Source organism: Acinonyx jubatus, chromosome B1, assembly GCF_027475565.1.
Source record: "Acinonyx jubatus isolate Ajub_Pintada_27869175 chromosome B1, VMU_Ajub_asm_v1.0, whole genome shotgun sequence".
NCBI lineage: Eukaryota > Metazoa > Chordata > Mammalia > Carnivora > Felidae > Acinonyx > Acinonyx jubatus.
The window spans coordinates 99,064,848-99,084,567 of NC_069382.1; the positions used below are offsets into that span (position 1 = coordinate 99,064,848).

At 36.4% G+C, this 19,720-nt stretch overlaps 1 protein-coding gene across 9 annotated transcripts in view; it reads right to left on the reverse strand.

Moving 5' to 3' along the window:
- Window positions 1-19,720, reverse strand: part of AFG2A (AFG2 AAA ATPase homolog A) — a 365,578-nt gene that overhangs the window by 241,828 nt on the left and 104,030 nt on the right. The window lies entirely within an intron of this gene.

Consider the following 19,720-nt stretch of genomic DNA (forward strand, 5'->3'; position numbering starts at 1 on the left):
TGATTCTGTGTCTTCCTCTCTCTCTCTCTGACGGCCCCCCTCATGTTCTCTCTCAAAAATGAATAAATGCTAAGAAAAAAATTTTTTAAAAGAAAGACAAATACGATGTGATTTTACTTATATGTGGAACCTAAAAAACAAAAAACAAAACAAAAACAATAACAAAAAAAATGAATAAACAAATAAAAAGCATAAACAGACCCAAAATACACAGAATCAACTGGTGGTTGCCAGAGAGGAGGCGGGGGCTGGGGGGGGGGGGGTGGTGGTCAGGCAAAATAGGTGAAGGAGAGTGGGTAAAAGAGAGTGGGCTTCTACTTACGGAATAAATAAGTAATGGAAATAAAAGGCACAGCATAGGGAATACAATCTATGATTTTATAATAGCATTGTATAATGACAGATGGTAGCTACACTTGTGGTGAGTGGCATAACAAACAAAACTTGTCAAATCATTATAGTGTACACCTGAAACTAATGTGACACTCTATGGCAAGTTTACTTTAATAAAGATATATATGAAAATATCCAACACGCAGTCATGATACAAACACAGCTAATTAATAATAAAGAGAACTTCCTCAACATGATAAAAACAATATCTACAAAAAACCTATAACATCATACATAATGGTGAAAAACAAGAAACTTTTCGACTAATACCAGGAACAAGGCAAAGATGTCCCCTCTCACCAGTCTTTTTTAACAGTGTACTAGAAGTCCCAGCTAGTCCAACAGGACAAGAAAAGGTAAGAAATGGTATACAGATTGGGAAGGAATAAATAAAACTGTGTTTTCTTGCAGGTGAATAAAGCATCAACAAGAAAAATCTTCTCAACAAATACTGCTAGAACTGGACATCCACGTGCAAAAAAAAAAAAAAAAGGATCTAAACAGAAACCTTACACCACTCAGAAAAATTAACTCAAGCTGGATCACAGATCTAAACACAAAATGCAAAACTATAAACTCCTAGATAGTAACAGAGAGGAAAATCCAAATGATCTTGGCTATGTTGATGACTTTTTAGATACAATACTAAAGGAATGATCCATGACAGAAATAATAGCTGGACTTCACTAAAATTAAAAACACCTGCTCTTCAAAAGACACCAACAAAAGAATGAGGAAACAAGCCACAAGCTGAGAGAAAATATTTGCAGAAGACATGTCTCATAAAGGAATGATATCCAAAATATAAAAAGAACCCTTAAAACTCAAAAATAGGGGCGTGGGGTGGCTCAGTTGGTTAAGCATCCGACTTCAGCTCAGGTCATCATCTCATGGTCCGTGGTTTCGAGCCCCACATCAGGCTCTGTGTGGACAGTGCAGAGTGGGCTTGGGATTCTCTCTCAAAATTATATCATATTGTACATATTCCATTTTCCTGCAAACAATATTCTGCATGTTTAAAATTCTAGCTACGTTGTCCAGCTGACCATAACACTTGGTAATTAAACATTTGAAGGGTCTATAAAAATCAGAGATTTCTTAGATTTCTTGCTTACCTTGTTGGGCTGCCTCAAAAATAATCACAACAAAATCTCTGATTCCCATAAATAAAAATTAAGCTCCCTGATTTGATAAAACCATTTGCTGGCAGAATTATGAAAACTCAGTTTATATTCCATTTGCACAAGGCAGTTTATCTGTGCCTGACCTAATAGCCTCAGGAAAATGGAGAGCTCTGATTTCTCAGACAAGATGTGAGGGGAAAACCTTCATAAATAATGATAAAAAATACCCACTGTTCATTGAGTATCTACCTCCCAGATACTGTGTTAATAACAAATGACACAAAGAGGCATCAACATGGTGGAGAAGTAGGGGGACCCGAAGATCCCTTGTCCCTCAAGCACAGCAGTATTGAGGCCAGAAGACTTGGAATTCCAGGAATCCACGCTACAGAGTGACAAACATCTCCAGGGGCCCAGAGGGACAGATTGGCAGGCCATAGGTCCATGACTGTGAATTGGGAGAGACAAAATGGGCGGCGTAGGCATGGAGGGGAGGGATACCCTTCTGTGGAGAGACAAAAGGAAGATAGAGAGGCTGTGGAAGTGTAAGATTGTATTTGGCCAGGACAAAAATCTCTCCAGACCACAGACCAGGGAACAAAAAAAAAAAAAAAAAAAAAAAAAAAAAAGAAATGGAGAAGGAGCCAATTTCTAACTTGCAAACAGTCTTAGGAGTAACGATCCAGGGTTGTGGGACCTCCTCCAGACCGAGGTCTGCTGTCCTATGCACATGCCTGGGGAGGAGGAAGGGCAGCCCCAAGCTCAGTAGTGAGCTCAGAGATACAGTGGGAGAGAGCAGTTCCCTCCCTTGAGTGCTGTGAAAAGAAGGTATATAGCTACTTCAAGGACAAAAGACCATGCAGGCTCCTGCCAGCCAGAGCCCTTTGTCAGCTGGATGGAGTGGCACTATTCCATAACCAGGGTGTGCAGAGCAGGATCCTTTAAGACAATGGGGTTTGAATCTCAGCAAAGCTCCTGGACGGCCAGGAGACTGTGGAGCTGGACAAACCAGCCAGATTACAGCCTCACAGTGCTGTGAGGACAGCCTGAACAGTGTGATTTAGGTCATCCAGTCCAGGGAGGAGAGACTGGGGTGTGGCCATTTTTCTCTCCATCACCAACACAGTAGGGCTCCAGGGAACAGGACAGTGGGTACCCACTGGAGGCAGACTCACTTATACCAAACCCTGCCCCTCCATGCCTGGTAACTGTGTTACCTACCAGAGCTAGACTGACACTGACCAAACAGAGGGCCCCTCCTCCACACCAGCACAACCACCCATTCTGAGGCACCATCAGATATTGGTCCAGCAGTTTTGCATTTTCTGATTTGATTCTTGGTTAATTCTTATTTTACATATATATTTTTTTCCTTCTTTTTTTGTTTTCTTCCCCTTATTTCTTCCCTTCTCTATTCTGGTTGTTGGTTTGGTTAAGCAGATATATATTTTTTAATCTATTCTTTTTACAGTTCTTCTGTATCTCCTTCTTTATTATCTTCCCTTTCTCTGGATTAAACCATATGTATAGTTTCTCTGATCCTCTAGCTGGTCAATTTTTACTTTTCTTTTCTTCTTCCCCACCCCTGTCATTTCTCTCTTCATATGGGATAAGGCTTCTTCCACCACCACCCTCCTTTTAAATTTTTTCCATGCTTACTTCAATGAACAAGTCAAAGCACACCTGGTGGAAGGTCCAAACCACAACTGTGAGTAGGGAGATAAAGCAACCAGAGTCATAACAACAGACAGTACCCAATACACTCCAAAAACACATCCTGAAAGGCCAGGCCCTAGACAGTATATGACCCTTTCTTAATATAGTAGTGTTCGCAGGTGCAAAACACATAACAACCCATTAAAACATGTAAAGGACAGAAAACTAGCCAAAATGACAAAACGGAAGAATTCTCCTCAAAAGAAATTCCAGGAAGAAATGATAGGTAGAGAATTGCTTAAAACAGATATAAACAATATATTTGAGCAAGAATTTAGAATAGTTGTAAGATTAATAGCAGGGTTTGAAAAAAGCATGGAAGACAACAGAGAATCTATTGCTACAGAGATCAAGGAACTAAGAAATAGTCAAAGAATTAAGGAATGCTGTAAATGAGAGGCAAAATAAACTAAATGCACTAACAGCAAGGATGAGGAAGCAGAGGGGAGAATAAGTGAAATAAAAGATAAAATTACAGAAAATGTGAAACTGAGAAAAAGAGAGATAAGAAAATACTAGACCATGAGGGTAGAATTAGAGAACAAAGTGATTCAATGAAATGTAATAATATCTGTATCATAGGAGTTCCAGAAGAAGAAGAGAGAGAGAAAGGGCCAGAAGGTTTATTTGAACAAATTATAGTTGAGAACTTCCCTAATCTGGGGAAGGAGGCAGACATCAAAATCCAGGAGGCACAGAAAACTCCCTTTAGAATCAACAAGAATAAGTCTTCACCACATCATATCATAGCAAAACTAGCAAAGTACAAAGATGAAGAGAGAATTCTGAAAGCAGCCAGGGACAAATGGGCCTTAACCTACAACGGTAGACACATAAGGGTAGTAGCAGACCTATCCACTGAAACTTGTCAGGCCAGAAGGGAATGGCAGGAAATATTCAATGGGCTGTATAGGAAAAATATGCAGCCAAATATCCAGCAAGGCTGTCATTCAGAATAGAAGGAGAGATAAAGGCTTTCCCAGGCAAACAAAAGCTGAAGGAGTTCATGACCACTATACCATCCCTGCAAGAGATCCTAAGGGGGATGCTGTGAGTGAAATGCTGCAAAGAACACAAAGGACCTGAGACATCATCACAAGCATAAAACCTACAGATAACATGATGACAGTAAATCTGTAGCTATACCTGTATTTACATTACTCTGAATGTAAATGGACTAAATGCCCCAACCAAAAGACACAGGGTATCCGAATGGATAAAAAACCAAGATCAATCGATATACGGCCTATAAGAGACTCATTTTAGACCTGAGGACACCTTCAGATTGAAAGTAAGGGGATGGTTTTTCCATCTATAATGCTATTGGAAGTCAGAAGAAAGCTGGAGTAGCCATCCTTATATCAGACAAACTAGATTTTAAACTAAAGACTGTAACAAGAGATGAAAAGGGCATTATATCACACCTAAGGGGTCTATCCATCAAGAAGAGCTAACAATTGTAAATTTTTATGCCCCAAACTTGGAACACCCAAATACATAAATCAATTAATCACAAACACAAGCAATCTTACTAATAACATGGTAATTGCAGGCTACTTTAATACTCCAATTACAACAATGGACAGATCATCTAGGCAGAAAATCAATAAACAAACAATGGTCTTGAATGATACACTGGACCAGATGAACTTGACAGATATATTCAGAACTTTTCATCCAAAAGCAGCAGAATACACATTCTTCTCGAGTACACATGGAACATTCTCCAAGATGGACCACATACTGGGTCACAAAACAGCCCTCAATAAATATAAAAGAATCTATATCATGCATATTTTCAGCTCACAATGCTACGAAACTTGAAATCAACCACAAGAAAAAATTTGGAAAGCCTCCAAATGCATGGAGGTTAAAGAACATCCTACTAAAGAATAAATGGTTCAACTAGGAAATTAAAGAGGAAATTAAAAAAATATATGGAAGCAAATGAAAATGAAAATGCGACAGTTCAGGGGTGCCTGGGTGGCTTGGTCAGTTAAGCGTCCGACTTCGGCTCAGGTCATGATCTCACGGTCCGTGAGTTCGAGCCCCGCATCAGGCTCTGTGCTGACAGCTAAGAGCCTGGAGCCTGTTTCAGATTCTGTGTCTCCCTCTCTCTCTGCCTCTCCCCTGTTCATGCTCTGACTCTCTCTGTCTCAAAAATAAATAAAAGTTAAAAAAAAAAATTAAAAAAAAAAAAAAAAAGAAAATGCAACAGTTCAAACCCTTTAGGATGCAGCAAAGGCAGTCCTAAGAGGAAAATACATTGCAATCCAGGCCTATCTCAAGAAACAAGAAAAATCCCAAATACGCAACCTAACCTCACACCTAAAGGAGCTAGAAGCAGGGCAGCAAAGAAACCCCAAAGCAGCAGAAGAGAAATAATAAATATTAGAGCAGAAATAAACAATATAGAATCCAAAAAAAAAACCCAAAAAACAAAAAACAGTAGAACAGATCAATGAATCTATGAATTGATTTTTTTGAAATAAACAAAATTAATAACCCCCCAGCCAGATGGCTCAAAAAGAAGAGAGGACCCAAATAGATAAAATCATGAATGAAAGAGGACAGATCACAACCAATACCCTCCCTAGAGATACAAACAATTATTAGAGAATACTATGAAAAATTGTATGTCAACAAACTGGACAACCTTGAAGAAATGGACAAATTCTTAGACACCCACAACTACCAAAACTCAAATGGGAAGAAACAGAAAATTGAACAGACCCATAACCAGCAAGAAACTGAACTGGTTATCAAAAATCTCCCAACAAATAAGAGTCCTGGGCCAGATGGCTTCCCAGGGGAATTCTACCAGACATTTAAAGCAATGTTCGAAAAAACAGAAACAGAAGGAAAGCTTCTGGACTCATTCTATGAAGCCAGAATTACCTTGATTCCCACACCAGACACACCCTTCTATAAAGGAGAATTACAGGCCAATATCCCTGATGAACATCAATGTGAAAATTCTCAAGGAGATACAAGTAAATGGAATTCAACAGTGTATTAAAAGAATTATTCACCATGATCAAGTGGGATTCATTCCTGGGCTGCAGGGCTGGCTCAATATTTGAAAATCAATCAACATGATAAGGACCATATCATCCTGTCAATGGATGCAGAAAAAGCATTTGACAAAGGGGCACATGGGTAGTTCAGTCAGTTGAACGTACAATTTCAGTTCAGGTCATGATCTCAACGGTTTCTGAGTTTGAGCCCCACATTGGGCTTACTGCTGTCAGTTTGTCATTGCAGAGCCCACTTCAGATCCTCTGTCACCCTCTCTCTACCCCTCCCCCGCTTGCGCTCTCCCCAAAATAAATAAATATTAAAAAGAAAAAGACGAAAAATCATTTGACAAAATACAGCATCCGTTCTTAATAAAAACCCGCAAGTCAGGATATAAGGAACATACCTTAACATCATAAAAGCCATATATGAAAGGCCCCAGCTAATATCATCCTCAGTGAGGAAAAACTGAGAGCTTTCCCCTGAGATCAGGAACATAACAGGGAGGTCCACTCTCACCACTGTTGTTTAACATAGTATTGGAAGTCCTAGCCTCAGCAATCAGACAACAAAATGAAATAAAAGGCACCCTAACTGGCAAAATAGAAATCAAACTTTAACTTTTTGCGAATGACATGATACTAGACATGGGAAACCCGTAAGACTCCACCAAAAAGCTGCTAGAACTGATATAGGAATTCAGCCAAGTCGCAGGATATAAAATCAACGTACAGAAGTTAGCTGCATTTCTATTACCAATGATGAAGCAACAGAAAGAGAAATCAAGAAATCAAGCCCATTTACAATTGCACCAAGAAACATAAAATACCTAGGAATAAACCTAACCAATGATGTAAAAGATCTGTATGCTGAAAACCATAGAAAACTTATAAAAGAAACTGAAGAAGACACAATGAAATTGAAAAACATTCCGTGCTCATGGATTGGAAGAACAAATGTCAATATGACCCAAAGCAATCTATTCATTCAATACAATCCCAATCAAAATAGCACCAGCATTCTTCACAGAACTAGAACAAACAATCCTAAAATGTATATGGAACCATAAAAGACCCCAAATAGCCAAGGTAATGTTGAAAAAGAACACCAAGCTGGAGGCACCACAATCCCCAACATTAGCCTGTATTACAAACCTGTAATCATCAAGACAGTATGGTACTGACACAAAAACAGACACATAGATCAATGGAATAGAATAGAAAACCCAGAACTGGGCCCACAAATATATGGCCAACTAATCTTTGACAAAGCAGGAAAGAATATCCAATGGAAAAAAGACATTCTTTCTAGTAAACGGTGCTGAGAGAACTGGACAGCAACATGCAGAAGAATGAAACTGTACTCTCTTACACCATACACAAAAATAAATTCAAAATGGATCAAAGACCTAAACGTGAGATAGGACACCATCAAACCCGAAAGTAGAAAACAGGCAACAACCTCTTTGATCTCAGCTGCAGCAACTTCTTAATCAACACGTCACCAAAGAGAAGAGAAATAAAAGCAAAAATGAACTACTGGGCCCTCATCAAAATAAAAAGCTTCTGCATAGCAAAGAAAACAATCAACAAAACTAAAAGGCAACCTAAGGAATGGGAGAAGATATTTGCAAATGACATCTGATAAAGGGTTAGTATCCAAAATCTATACTTACCAAACTTACCAAACTCAACACCCAAAAAACAATCCAGTGAAGAAATGGGCAGAAGACATGAATAGACACTTTTCCAAAAAAGACATCCAGATGGCAGACAGACACAGGAAAAGATGCTCAACATTGCTCATCATCAGGGAAACACAAATCAAAACCACATTGAGATACCACCTCATACTGGTCCAAGTGGCTAAAATTAATAACTCAGGAAACAACAGATGTTGGCAAGGATGTGGAGATAGGGGAACCCTCTTGCACTGTTGGTGGTAATGCAAACTGGTACAGCTGCTCTGGAAAACAGTGTGGAGGATCCTCAAAAAATTAAAAATAGAATTACCCTATGAGCCAGCAACTGCACTACTAGGAATTTAATCAAAGGATACAAAAGTGCTGATTCAAACAGGCACATGTACCCCAACGTTTATAGCAGTGCTATCAACAATAGCAAAATTATGGAAAGAGCCCAAACGTCCATCAACTGATGAATGTATAAAGAAGATGTGGTTTATATATACAATGGAATACTATTTGGCAATGAGAAAGAATGAAATCTTGCCATTTGCAACAATGTAGATGGAACTGGAAGGTATTATGCTAAGTGAAATTAGTCAGTCAGAGAAAGATCATGTTTTCAATCATATGTGGAATTTGAGAAACTTAACAGAAGACCATGGGGGAAGGAAGGGGAAAAAAGAGTTTCTAACAGAGAAGGAGGCAAACCATGAGAGACTCTTAAATACAGAGAACAAACTGAGGGTTGATGGCAGGGGCCGGGCCGGGGCGGGGGGGGACAATGGGTAATGGGCATTGAGGAGGGTACTTGTTGGGAGAAGCACTGGGTGTTGTATGTAAGTGATGAATCATGGGAATCTACTACCAAAGCCAAGAGCACACTGTATTCACTGTATGTCAGCTAACTTGACAATAAATTATATTTAAACTGACACATATTTAACTTGCTCTGTTAACTTGCCATGCATCTCATGTACTATTCATCCCAATAACAGCACAGAAAACCAAGGCACAGAAAGGTTGAGTAATTTGCCCAAGATTCCACAGCTAGCAAATGGCAGAGGCAGGATATGAATACATATCTATTTGACTCCAGAGTCTACACTCTTTCCATAATACTATAAAGCATAAATAACTTGAAAGTTTTGTAAGCCAAATACACCATCGAGCCAAAGTAAAGCTGCAATATCTATAAGGGCCATCTTTTAAACCAACACACAGTGAGGGAGGTGGGAAAGACTAATTTTATTATAGTTGAATGAAAATGCTTAATGGTATTGAAAAAATAGATGCTAATTAAGGAGAAATAAGCATCAAAATTCAAAAACCAAGAGCAAATACTATATAATGAATGTCAAGAATCAACAATGCCTTGAATTTTCTAGCTTAAAACTATGCTGTCAGATTAGGATCAATATTTCCATGAACCTAACAGTAAATAAACTATTTTAGATTAACAGGATATCCTACAAAGTAGAGGAATACATAGTGAGTTATATTCTCCAGCTGTCCTAGAGCTCTGTAAGCTGCATGTACTCTGCACAACTGTAGTTTTGTATAAACTGTTAGCATAGAGAATGACACAGAAGTATGTATTTTTCCATTCTGCCATAATTTCCCAGTAAAAATTCCAAGCTAACATAGTCAATACTCATTACATCTGTATAGTTTTGACTCAAACACAGTATTAGAGAAACAAGTGATCTTTAAACTCACAGTTCAATATACGCTTTGCCAAAAGCAGTTTTTGGAAGAGAATTTTTTCACAGTCCTGGACATCCCCACACTATTGTCATGAACATAATCCAACAAAATAAATAATAAGGAACATATCAGTTCAAATTCATTTTCTGAAAAAAGCAGTCTCAAAATTAAAGCAGAGAAAATGCTTATAAACATGCATCATTTCCCAATGCCATAGATTCAGAAACAATAACACAGAAGATTAAAATTCTCTAGTTATTATAATGAATTATTATTTGTAAAAGTTTTTATTAAAAAAATAAGGTTTTTATTTAACTTCAAGTTAGTTAACATATAGCATAATATTCATTTCAGGTGTACAACACAGTAATTCAACACTTCTACACAAAACCAGGTGCTCATCAAAACAAGCACACTCCTTAATCCCCATCATGCACTTAAACTCATCCCCCACCCAACTCACTTCTGGAAACCGTCAGTTTGTTCTCTATAGTCAAGAGTACATTTCTTGGTTTGCCTCTCTCTCTATTTCCCTTTGCTTGTTTATTCTGCTTCTTAAAGAACACATGTGAGTGAAATCACAATATTTGTATTTCCCTGATTAACTTTGCTTAGTTATAATACTCTTTAACTCCATCCATGTCCTTGCAAATGGCAAGATTTCATTCTTTTTTATGGCTGAGTAATATTCCATCGTGTATATATACCACCTCTTAATTTCTTTTAATGTTTATTTATTTTTGAGAGAGAGAGAGAGAGAGAGAGAGAGACAGCGCAAGCAGGGGAGGGGCAGAGAGAGAAGGAGACACAGGATCTAAAGCAGGCTCCAGGCTCCAAGCTGTCAGCACAGGGCCCAATGTGGGGCTCAAACTCACAAACCATATATACCACCTCAGTCAATGGATACTTCCATAATTTGGCTATTGTAAATAATACTGCTATGAACATAAGAGTGCATGTATTCCTTGGAATTAGTATTTTTGTATCCTTTGGGTAAACAGTAGAGCAAGTGCTGGATCATAAGGTAATTCTATTTTTAACTTTCTGAGGAACCTCCATACTGTTTTCCACAGTGGTTGCACCAGTTTGCACTTCCACCAACAGCATAAGAGGGTTCCCCTTTTTTCACATTCTCACCAAAACCTGTTGTTTCTTGTGTCGTTGATTTTAGCCATTCTGACAGATGTGAGGTGATATCTCATTGTAGTTTTGATCTGGATTTCCCTGATAATGAGTGAGGTTGACGAATTTTCATGTGTCTGCTGGCCATCTGTATGTCTTCTGACCCTTTTATAAGTTCTTTATATATTTTGGATACTAACCCTTTATCAGATATGTCATTTGCAAATATCTTCTTTTATTCCACAGGCTGCCTTTTAGTTTTGTTGACTGTTTCCTTTGTTGTGCAGAAGCTTTTTAGTTTGATGAAGTTCCAATAGTTTATTTTTGCTTTGGTTTCCCTTGCTTTAGGAGACTTATCTAGAAAGAAGTTGCTATGGCTGGTGTCAAAGAAATTACTGCCTGTTATTCTCTAGCATTTTAATGGTTTCCTGTCTCACATTTAGATCTTTAATCCATTTGGAATTTACTATTGTGTATGGTGTAAGAAAGTGGTCCAATTTCATTCTTCTGCATATCGCTGTCCTGTTTTCTCAACACCATTTGTTGAAGAGACTTTTTCCCACTGGGTACTCTTTCCTGCTTTGTTGAAGATTAATTGACCATATAGTTGTGGGTTCATTTCTGGGTTCTCTATTCTGTTCTATTGATCTGTGGTGTCTATTTTGTGCCAGTACCATCCTGTTTTGATTACTAAGCTTTGTAATATAACTTAAAGTCCAGAATTGTGATGCCTCTAGCTTTGCTTGGCTTTTTCAAGGTTGTTTTGGCTAGTCAGAGTGTTCTGTTGTTCCATACAAATTTTAATATTGTTTGTTCTATCTAGTTCTGTGAAAAATGCTATTGGTATCTTGATAGGTATTGCATTAAATGTGCAGGTTGCTTTGAGTAGTATAGACATTTTCACATTATTTGTTCTTCCAATCCATGAGCATGAAATGTCTTTCCATTTCTTTGTGACACCTTTAATTTCTTTCACCAATGTTTTATAGTTTTCAGAGTATAAATCTTTTACCTCTTTGGCTAGGCTTATTCCTAGGTATCTTATTGTTTTGGGTGCAATTGTAAATGGGATTGATTCCTTAATTTCTCTCTCTCTGCTGCTTCATTGTTGGTGTAAAGCATTACCCTGATATCAAAATCAGATAAAGACACCACTAAAAAAAGAGAACTACAGGCCAGTATTCCTTATGAACATAGATGCAAATGTTCTCAATAAAATGCTAGCAAATCAAATCCAACAATACATTAAAAAATCATTCATTACAATCGAGTGCAATTAATTCCTGGGTTGCAAGCGTGGTCCAATAATTGCTAATCAATCATGACACACCAAATTAATACAAGAAATAAGAACCATATGATCATTAAATAGATACATAAAAAGCATGTGACAAAGTATAACAACCATTCATGATGAAAACCCTCAATAAAGTAGGTTTAGAGGGAACATGCTGCAATGTAATAAAAATGTCCACTTTCCCCACTGTTGTTTAACATAGTACTGGATGTTCTAGCCACAGCAATCAGACAACAAAAAGAAAGAAAGGCATCTAAATGGGCAAGGAAGAAGTCAAACTTTGACTATTTGCGATGACATAGTACTATATATAGAAAACCTGAAAGATTCCACCAAAAATTTGCTAGAACTGATAAAAGAATTCAGTTAAAGTTGTAGGCTATAATGAATTATTATACAATGTGAAGTTTTAAAAACCATTCCAGTAAAACCTTCACTGGTTAGTACTCATTGGGAAGGTTGCTTTGAATTTGGGAATGAGCTTTGATAAGCATGGGTTCAAATGCCAACTTTACCATTTACTTTTTTGTGTAATCTTGTGGAAAAAGTACTTAGCCTCTCTGAACTTCAATTTTCTCAATTAATACATGGTGGGCTCATACCTTCCTCAAAATTAGACAAGATAGATAAAAGATCTAGCACAATGCTCAGCACAATGAAAATATTAATAGGTAGTAGTTATAAGCATTATCATTATTAGAATTATCACTGTTATAGGTGGCTTAACAAAGTTAACATATAAGTTATCTTAACATATAAGCTAACAAGGGGGGGTCTGGCATATAAATGTTTGCTGACACAAAGCATGAACTTGATGTATGATAGATTTTCAGATCAGTACATACATCCAGATTCATATTGCCAGCTCACCTGACTTACAACACAGTAGAAAGGTATCAAAATTCCTTAAATTTTGCCATGAAAACCACTGACATAATACTAAGACAAGAACAATTCCTCCGAAGCCTTTCCTAACGGCTAGGCATGCCCAAACCAGTAAGCCTAATAAACTACTGAACAATACTTTGTTTCTGTAAGATGTATTAGTAGGAAATTGCTGTGTATTAGTAAAGTTCTTTACATTTTAATGTTAATTGTGTACTAGCTGGGATAATAGCAAATGTGATAATAGCTTGGCTCCTCAGAATCCTCAAGGAATGATTTATTTTGAATAGCTAAAATTTCCAGATAATATTTTTATACTTTTCAGATATATTTTTTAATTTTAAAAATAATTTTTAAAAGAATAAAAAACCTTCTAAAACAAATATAATACACTCATAAGATTGTTTTCTCAAATGCAGAAATGCTTGGATCAAGAAACAGACTAATGACAAGAAAATCTCTACTTGTTTGATTTCTTGGATCTATACCAAAAGAAGTTTTCTTCATCTTTTTTCCTACTCTCTTTTGTTTGTCTTCTAAATGAATTTTGCTTTTTTTGGAGGGGGGGAGGGGTGGATACTGATTCAGGATCTTCCTTTATATGCTCTAAATATAGCTACAGATATCCAGTATTTTGGGACCCAGTGATTTGAGTGCTTGCTTACTTGAGAAAAGACTTGATTAAAATAAGTTGGATTACAATAAAATAAGTGTGATTACAATAAAATAAGTCTGACTGAATGGCCTTCTGGGCAGAGGGTAACCTTTCTACAAAATGAATTAGTAAACCAAGGATGTCAAGGATCTTTTTTAAAATGTCTTCTCAGTGACCTAAAAAGTATGATCTTCATTATTGTTGCTATCCTTTGTTACCATCTGATTATGCTGCTATCAGGTACATTATAAAGAATATCTTTGTGTATCCTTAGCACAACTGACAAATTTTGTGAGTCCAGACCCACTTTCAGAGTTAGTGTGTATAAAAACTATAGAAATATTTTGAAAAAAGTATCATTTAGCATGTCAGTTAATTCTTTTTTAGAGCTGACAGTTGAATGTATTCCAAAGCTTACAAATGGTTCTTTATAATGAAGATGATGGTGCTTCTATATACATAAGGCAGGTAACAAATATCCAAAAGACAGTCTCAGTGTTTAATTTTAAAAGAAAATTGGTTTACAAAGGATGCTAAAACATAGTGAAGTCAGACTCCGCTAACAACAAGCTAAATGAACCTAATCTCTAGTTTTTCAAAGTCTTCATTCCCTTATTCAAAAAATAAACGTCTGAGTGCTTCTTTGCTAGGCATTGTGCTAGACACCCAAGATAAGAGGATGAAGACATTGTTGTTCCCTTGAAGATTTCATAATTACTGGCATGTATGAATGAGGGAAGTGAATTAGGAAATACATATGTAGATCCTTCTAGTTTTAAAATTCTATATCCTGTGTTGGTATTGTATAGCACTCAGGTAAAGTTATTTCAATATTTTTAATAAATAATCAAATTCAGAAACATTACTGACACCTCCAATTGGCAGTTCTAAACAGAAAGAAGTTAAACTCCTACTTGTCCAATTTGCTATTTGTTATAGGAGGAAATGGTGGCTATATTTAATGTTGATGATTAGGTGAAGGAAATTCTTTGGATTCCCATTACCCAAGCTGTCTTTGCCTTTTATTTCCACAGATCATTGAGAGCTAGCTACAGAATAGCATAGTGAAAATGTTTTATGGGCTGAGAAATATTCTTGGCTGACTTTCAAAGCTGCAGTAGGAAACAAAAACCATAAAACTGACATCCTAGGAAATCAAAACCAACTCCAAGGAAAAGTTTAAAAACAAATGTGTAATCAATAACATAATGAAATGATTTTATAAAATTTTATTATCTGCTAGAGATAGGCAACAACAATGGAAAAAAGATGTTCAGCTGTAGAAAATATTGAAGCTAGGCTTTCCTAAAACATTAATTCTCTTTTCCCTTCAGAAGTCAAGCCCCTTTTCTAAATTATTTCTATTCAAAAGTCATATAGTGCCATGGACTGAAGGGGCATTTATGGTATCTTAAAACAGGTCAAAAACTATAGCTATAGGCTAAATCTGCCCAGCCAACTGTTTTCTTATTTGATCACATATTCTCTATGGCTGCTTTTGCACAACAGCAGCAGAGATGAATAGTTGCGATAGAGACTATGGGACTAAAAAGAAAAGAAAAGAATTACTAACTAGGCTGGTGCAGAAAAAGTGTGCCAACCTCTACCTTAAAGCAATCTTCCTACCATGATGGTAATGAGTAAACAGTTTGTTTTTCAATACTAAAATTGTCACAAAAATAATACTTACATTTCCTTTTCAACTCCTTCAATAAAATCATTAAAATGCCCCATCATTTGTCCCTTCATATGATTTCTAAACTATAGACCAGCCTCTTGTGTAGCCAATTTACATTTTTTTAAGTTTATTTATTTATTTATTTTGAGAGAGGGAGGGAGGGAGAGAGAGAGGATGTGAGCAGGGGAAGGGCAGAGAGAGAGTGAAAGAGACAATCCCAAGCAGGCTCTGTGCTGTCAGCACAGAGTCCGACGTGGGGCTCAATCCCATGAACCATGAGATCATGACCTGAGCCGAAACCAAGAGTTGGATGCTCAACTGACTATGCCACCCAGGTGCCCCTCTAATTTACATTTCTAAATTTTTTCTAGTGTACATTTTTAAATGTCATGTAGTTCCAAATGGTAGGCATCTGACTTTGTCTCTTAAAACTACCTCCCACACCCACGTAGTCAGTATTCATGCTTGGAAGAGACTTAAAAAAAGGTCTAAAGAAGGCTAGTCAAACACATACTACTCTGAACACAAGCATTACCTATGATAATTTTCATAGTGCTTGTAAAACACAAGCAAACTTTCACTTTAAAGACAACTACAATAAGAGACCTATGTATCCTACAACAACAAAAAATAAGACCCAATTTCTAATAAAATGCTGCAACAGACCATTTAAGTAGAGTCATACCTTTAATCTATGGTATAATATTCAGCCACAGTGCATGGACAAAACACAAAACAAAAAGTAATTTATAAAACTATACATGTGTTTCATTTTGTATTTCTTCTTTTGTGCTCTTTTCCCTAGCATTTCTGTTTAATATTAAGAGTTTAAAAATGTCAAAACTATGTTATATCTGAGGCAATTAAGTATAAATTAGGAAAATCTGCATACCAGGAAATAGGCACTTAATTTAGCAACTTGAAACACAGATTTACAAAACAGTGGTTAAAAGTATTTAGGGGCGCCTGGGTGGCTTAGTCGGTTGGGTGTCTGACTTCAGCTCAGGTCATGACTTTGTGGTTTATGAGTTGAGCCCCACGTCAGGCTTGGGCTGACAGCTCAGAGCATGGAGCCTGCTTCAGATCCTGTGTCTCCCTTTCTCTCTATGCCCCTTCCCCGCTCATGCTCTGTCTCTCAAAAATGAATAAATGTTAATAAAATTAAATTTATAATTCATAATAAATCTTCAATAAAATTAAAAAATAAAGTAATAAGCAGTTATTGTTAGTTTCTCAAACACAAAGAAATATTCTTTAAATATTTAGATACATGAGAATCTTTATTCTCATGTGTGTATGATATGATACAAACACACTTTTTGTCTCAAATCCTGACAGTATAAGAGGCAGCAGCAGTATAGTTCAAAGACCACTGAATCATAAGACATGAGTTCTAGTCTTGTTTAGACCACAAAGGAGTTATGTGCCTCTTCTCTTAACATCTAAGGGCTTCTGTTCTTCTGAAGAATAAAAGTTGCACTAGATGACTTCTAAGAACTTTTTCAGCTACAAAATTTTATGATTTTATGAAAATTTTAAAACTACCATAAGTATCACATTAGAAAAATGCATAACCCTCATTGAGAATGTCATTTAGAGAAATGAAGTGCGCAAAAATTTCCTCTACAGTGCTTAGTGTCATGTATTCACTGAATTCACCTGAAATCTGGATATGCTGTAAAGGAGGCTCTTCAATTTTCTGACCGTTATTTTAAAATTTAGAATGCTGCTAAGCCTGGAACCTTCACTTTCAATGAAAGCTGGCTCAGAACTTCTTACTTTTTTCCCAAACCACTCCAAGTACCAATTCTGGACTATTAATCGCAATAACAGGTATACAAGAAAGTAGTTATTAATATCACAGATTCTCCAATACCTCACAGAAGATATTATTCCATCAGTCGGCTTTTAACTTGCACTTCATCTTTTTCATTTTTCTATGTATTTAACAAACTTTTTTATATTCTATTCATAAAACAATATCCAGAACATTTTTTATTTAACAGCACCGCTTTTATAAACCAGAACAGATCATCTTTCTCCCAAATAACAATACTATCTTTTTTCTATCTCTAAGATACAAACTTTTTTCATATTTAAAATGTCTGAGGTCAGAATGTCTCTTGGAGTTGTTGACTTCTCAGCACCATATCACAGTTTAAAGCTACATTTTCCTTGAGTACCTATGATAATGATTTGTCTTACAACTGAAGGCGTCTTAGACTGACAAAATGCCATAGTGTCTGCCAATCACAGAACACATTTTCTAATTTCCCAAGTGTTTCAGTGTCACCCACTAGAATGTAATTTCTGTTGGGACAGGATCCATTTCTATGTCTATTACTATATTTCTATCTATATGGAAATAATAATAATAGGTATTATTATTATATCTATGAAGAAATTATAAGAAACACTAAAGTTTTTTAAGCACTTACTAAAATGCTACGCACTATGTCAAGCCCTTTACGTGTATTTCATTCTAACAACCTAAAATTTGTTACTACTACCATCTCCATTTTACAAATGAAGAAACAAAGGCATAGAGAGGTTAAGGAAATTGTCCTAGGCCCTGTTCACTGTTTTATCCCCAACATAAAGCCTGCTGCAGAATGAGCATTCAATCAATATTTACAGAACAAGTGAATGAATGAATGCCTGCAAAGGAATCTAACAATAGCTCAGTTAGACAAACAGGGTCATTACTAAAGTAAGTCACAGAGAAAATGCACAATAAATACAAGTTTGAAAGGTTAGTTAACTACTTACACCTGGAATCCTGGAATCTATGGTATGGTAGTCGAGTCAAAAAGTGGCTCAGAGTATATCTGCTCTGCCCAGGCAATCAATGTCATCTAATGAGGAAGATTCAGGATCCCCTAACTAGATGGAATGTCTCAGACAGAGGAATTTCTTCTAGGCATCTCCCAGTTAGTCAGTGGCCATTGCCTCCATCAGAGGAGACTGGGCTAAGAGAATATAGTATATAGGGACTCACTTCTGAGGACCAGACTGCTGCCTCAGATAAGGCTGACTGATGATTTACTGCCCAGCTTGTTCTCTCCTCTCCACTACAACCTTGAAAAGGGTAAATTTTTAAGCTAGCTGGGAGGTGAGGCAGAGTAGTGGGGCCAACTGCCAAATGTAAAGTATCCTACCTTGCATTAATGCAGGGGCATTTCTGTGAGTTTTTTCTTTACCTATAAAACACTTAGAACAGTTTCTAGTACATAATATGCACTAAATGAATACTAGCTAATATCATTATTAGCCCTTTCCTACCTCAGTGCTTTACTGCTGGACATAATACCTATTTTCCAAAGTACTCTGCTACCTTAACAGCATTTTCAATTTTCCCAAATCTTATACAGATCACTAAAACACTTTGTAAAAGGAATCTTATAACATTTCCTCCAACTCACAGTATGAATTCAGAACATCCATAATTTAAATGGGCATACAGAAAAAGGCATCAGGCTTATTTATTTTTCAAGTCTCAAAGAAACTTAAATGGGACAGGGAGGAGGAGAAACTAGTGGTTGTCATTAGATACCTACATAAGCATGAAAAGTCTCTCATTCTACAAGCACAAATATTTCTAAAGCTAAGCAAACAATATACCTATGCTCTGTTTACAATGTGCTTGCTGGCGGCAAATCTCAGTTTCATAGCTAACTTGAGTAACTTCAAATAGTCAAAATAATTGATTTACCAAACAGGATAATAAGGACTAGCATATATCATCAATTCTCTGCTCAATTTGTTAAACATCTTAAGTTTAGAAATTAAAATCTTGATAAGAAGTTTTTCATGCACTATCATTTCTGAACTAGTCATATGGGTTTGATTTGAATGTTATCACAGGAAACATAAAACTGTTGAACAAATGAAAGCAATAACTATTCTATATCACAATATTATGTAGAAATGCCTCCTAGTTTATGGAATTTTTAATTTTTCTATGTTTTCTATTTCTCTAACAATGCATAAAATTGGTTTAGTACCTTCGGAATTTTATACCGTTATCTATCAATAGCTGTTTATTTTAAAGTTCTAGAAACTGTACAATTCAAATAGCTGAAGAACAAAAACATACATGTGTAGGCTTTGTATGTTTTAGTTTTTAGGTGCCAGCATTCTACTTAGATAAAACAATCACTTTCTAGGTAATGCTAGCCCATCACAAAATTTAGAAACAAAGAAAAGAAAACAAGATAGCATTCTCTTTGAGATTCTTATGGTTATAAAACACAATCTATAGAAGACTTAGTGCACTAAAGGTACAACCAAAATCTCTACAGTGGACCATTAGCATTATGTTTACTTATCAGCCTCATTGCTGCTTTCTAAAATGTCAACAAATGTGACCAAAAATTTTTCTATATAAAGGAAACAGCATTGAATTTATTTGAATTTAGCTTGAACAAGCCACTGAGGGAGG